This window comes from Pteropus medius, unplaced genomic scaffold (assembly GCF_902729225.1).
Source record: "Pteropus medius unplaced genomic scaffold, Ma_sr-lr_union100, whole genome shotgun sequence".
Lineage (NCBI taxonomy): Eukaryota > Metazoa > Chordata > Mammalia > Chiroptera > Pteropodidae > Pteropus > Pteropus medius.
This window is the reverse complement of record NW_024350924.1, coordinates 6,476,428-6,481,137: the sequence shown is the minus strand read 5'-3', so window position 1 is coordinate 6,481,137 and position 4,710 is coordinate 6,476,428.

The window sequence follows — 4,710 nt, the reverse complement described above, 5'->3', positions numbered from 1 at the left end:
TCTATATCCTGACTTTAATGGTAATCACGTTCTTACGTTTTTAATGTGTTTTTTTTTTTTCACTCAAGAATGCATCCTTATAATATTTAGTCTTGCCCACTTAAAAACTTCGTTAGTTGGGTCTTTTAACTTTCTCTTACCCTACAGTTTCCCCACCATCTCTTTCTTTTCCTTATAATTTATCTGTTGAAGAACCCAAGCCTTTTGACCTGTAAAGTTTCCTACAGTCTGGAGTTTACTGATCACGCACTCATGGTGGGCATCAACTTGTCCCTCTGTCCCCTGTATTTCCTAAAAGTTAGCAGCTGGATCTAGAGGCTTGAACGGATTCAGGTTTGATCTCTTTGGCAAGACTACAGATGGTGGAGTGTTTTTCAGTGGAGATATATATATAGTTTTTCCCCCAAGGACACAAAGGATAACAGAATTACAACATCCTATTACTACTCATTTGTTTTATCTCACATTTGACACATTCCCTCTCTTAGCATAGCAATATTACAACTACCACCACCAATTATGATGTAAAAATATATCTGCGTATGCCATTTTTTTGGGCCATCCTAAAATATACATTCTCAAAGACTGTAGCCATTACATATTTGGGTAACTGCCCAGATCCCCCTTCCAAGAAGGACTTGCTGCCCAGCTGCGGAGAGTTGGATTGTAGTCAGCCTATACCTGAGAGCTACATCAGGTCTACCTCAGCTGCAGAGAGCTGTCTTCCTGAGATTATGCCCTTCTTAGTGCAGAATTTACCTAGTGATTAAGTGAGGTAGACTATAAAGGCCTGGCTTCTTTGGCCTAATGACAGATACTCTGATGGTCGATACTTGCTCCAGAGCTTCCTCCCAAGTTGGTCAAGACTTTGTTGGGTTTGCATGATTGTTAAACTTCTTCCTATGCCCCATTCAACTTTCTCCTCCTCACTTCCTAATAAACCTCTGTGCCCCAAATTCAATCTCAGCATCTGCTTCTGTTTCTGGAGGACCCAATCTACAACAGTTCGTACCAGAAGTGATCCGAGAATGTAGGCAATAAGATGATATTTTGGAGCAGGATCACTCACTGCTTGTCTGGCAATGGGGATAGAGGCCGAATTTCAAAGATAGTTAAATACACACCAGGTGGATTGGTTATGACAAAATCAGGACCCTTTTTGGGAAAATCTAAGACCTTGAAACACGTGATATAGACATCTTGGTCATTGGTCCTGAAGATTTTGACTCCCAAGAGTCCTTTGAAGCATCTGACCGTGCAGATGTAGCCCTTATTAAAAGTCAGCACGGTCCCTCTTACTTTCCCCCCACCGCATTCCTAGAAAAGAACACAGAGTGTTTATCTCTGCAAAGTAACATGTTTCTCTTTCAGTAACCACCTCATCTTCTCGTAACCATGCACTATGCCTAGAACTAGGGTGGAGTTGCAGAAAAATCCAGCAGGGTTTTTGCTGGGTCTGGCAAGGGAGAAATGGGTTCATACAGTTTCAAGAGCTAACCAGTAAATTCCAGGAAGAGCTTGCTTGGGTCTGGATTCTAAGAGCAAGACTGATCAAGAGTCCAGAAGATAAACTTGGATAGGGAAGGGTTCATGGATTTGGGAGCATTCTACTGAGACAGGATTTAATATACTGCGAGGACCTCAGGAGATGGTCCAACCCCCTGCTAGGAGGGCTTCTAGAAGCACTGAAGAAGAAGTGGCTCACGTTAAGCAGAGTTGAAATGCTAGATTTGCCATGACAGATGGCAGACAAAGAGATAAAAAAATCTCAAGGTATCAGGTATGCTGGAATAGATATACTGTGTACAACTAAAAGACCTGCTAGATGATTATATTCCACTAGAACATAATTTACACATTATTTACAAAGTTCACAAAAAGTGTGCTGGTAAAATAGGCCCCAACATAACCATAAAGCCCAGCAGAGTTTCTCAGACTCTGTAGTGAAAGAGGTTGTTACAGAGCTTAGCTTGCTGATAGTGATGGAGATGACAGGACCCTGATCAACAGAGGCCAGGTGGCAGCCCTGCTGTTAATGCCTCGAATCAAGCTGAAATTCTATTTGGCTCCTTATCCATTATTTTTAGTCACTCTTTATAATCTCCTTTCCTTTTAAATGCCCTCTTTTTTTCTTGAAGCTTATTAAACACATTTTACATTCTATTTTTGACAATTCCAATATAGACAAGCTTTATCCTTCTGTTTCTGCAGTTTATTGTGTCTTCTGATTCCAGCACACAATGGTTTCTGTGCTCTGTGTGTGTGTGTGTGTGTGGTGTGTTTGTGTTTATAAGTTCATAGTCCTTAAAAATGCATCTATAGGAATTTTTGAGTGCTGAAATTTAAAAAATATATATTTTTTAAATATTTTCATTTGATTCTTCTAGGGACCTGGGTGGACAACCAATCCTGAGACCTCTTTATAATGAGTATTCAGCTTGGAGGTTGGTTTTCAAATCTTAAGAGTTTTTGTAAATTTTGTTGCCATGTGTGTGTGAAGGTAAGACTGAAGTTAGAAATTCTTGTAGAAGACTTCTGCTTTTCCTTGACTCAGAACCAAAGCCAAGACATGAAAATTTCCTCACCGTTTATCTGTGTGGTGTGGGGTATTTTACCTTAATTTACCACTGAGGTTGTTCATGCAGGGCTCTTAGATCTGACTCGCCTGCCCAGTTAAAGTCTAGGGATCCACATATGCCCTGGGGCAAATGCTGGCTAGAACTTTCTTGTTATTTCAAGGCTTTGAAGATTTCTTTTACTTTTCTACCAACTCAAGGAGGCATTTAAATAAATTATTTGGCATCTTTAGGTGTTCTGAACTGAAGAGTTTCTCCAGTCTCTGCCTTGTCATGAGAAATAGAAGTTCTCTTCTTTTGAGTTTTCACAATCACGTCCAATTTTCTTTGTTCTAAGTACTTTTTTAAATAGTCTCCATGGACAATTTTCCTCCTTACTCATCCTTATGTAAGGCAAGATCTGTATACTCTGAATCTTTGCAGAGTATACAGGATGTATGAATTGTCCTCGGCCCCGCTCTAATTTCTAGGCTAATGGATGACTCCTCTCTTCAGTCCTATAGCTGAAAGGTAAGTTGATGTTCTCAGTTCAAGTTGCTACAAAATTTGTAATGAACTTTCATCTAGGTCAGCTTCATTCCTCGCGTTTTCCCCTATTCTCATTGTTCCAGGTCTAATGCTTTGAACGAACGTGGTTTAAGAAAATCTCTAGCTTCCAGCGTGTACTGTTATCAACGATGTTTTTCTCTCTGCGACTACTGTACTCATGAGAACACCTATCAAAATGCAATGCTCCACCACCAGTTTCTCCTGCTTTTCCTATAATGCCGTCAGCCTAAATCCAGACCAAAGGAAATTTTAACCTTTCATCCTCCACACTGTTAGAACCATCCTGGGGGTAACATTCAGGTGACATCTTTGGAGGACACTGGGAAATGTGGGCATCCTTAGTGAAGAGCAGCCTGAATTGTAAAGGATCTACAAACTATCCCAGGAGAAATAATCAGGTTAAACCAGGTTATAAAGGCTGGAAAAGAGAAGGTCTCTATGTTTAAATATTTAAAGTGCTGTCAAATGAAAGAGGGAGCAGATTTACCCTATTTCACAGAACTCTGGCCAATGAAACAAAGTTTTGGGGAGGTGGACTTACTTCAACTTATAAAAGGGTATCTCATCAACTCCAGCTGCACCACTGTGGCCTGGGCTACCCCGTAAAGTAGTGAGCTCTTGATCACTGGAGTTATTCAAGGAGAGTCTGGATGACCAACTGTCATGGAGCTATCAAAAAAACTGGGGGCGGGGGAGTGGGAGTTGGACCTGTGACTTTTAGAAGCTATAATTTTTAAATTATTTCTCACTAGGGTTTTAATGACTAATATCTATAGTATGATACCAAGGATAAAAACAATGACTAATACCATCACTCCAGGCCAGGCGTTATCACAGTCATTATCACAAGGTTTACAGGAGATAACATTTTTGTCTGGGGTAGGGCAAGGAGGGTCTTCTTAATGCTTTTTCACTAAGGCAACTTCTTTATTTTGAAGCTTGGCTTCAGTTTACATGCTTGACTGAGTCAGTATCTTTGAAAGAATCTGGAGAGAGGAAACAAAGAAAGAGAAGGGAGGAAGTTTTATCCTATGAAGCTTAATCATGCACATTTACATGTGTTTCGCTGAGTCTTTGCGACAACCCAGGGCCCTGGAAAGTATTATACCCATTTTACAACTGAAGATACTGACATTTGGAGAAGAGAAGAAGGTCACATGACTAGTAAAGATTACAACATAGTGACAAAGATAGAAAAGAGGACAAATGGGCTTTCTCAAAGTCTTATGGAATTCCAGATCCCAGAGATAGAAAGAGCTTTAGCCTTGGAGAATTAGGTATATGCACTTGGACTGAAGGTCAACCTAATAGAAAAATGAAGCTGACTTTTAAAACCTAATGGCTCTAACTGCTCTGTTTTCCTTAACCCTCTCCACCTAGTTTAGACCAAGCTCCTGCTGCAGACAGACACTCAGTACGGATTAACAGGTGCCTGGCCCTGAGGGCAGAGACCCCAGCAGACTGCCCCCACAGTACCCTGGTACTCACCATTGGCCTCTGGAACCTGATGGGATTCCAGGCCAAATCTCAGGCCTTGCCTGCCCAGTCCGGATATCCAGGGAGCTGTCTCTGTCCTAAAGCACCC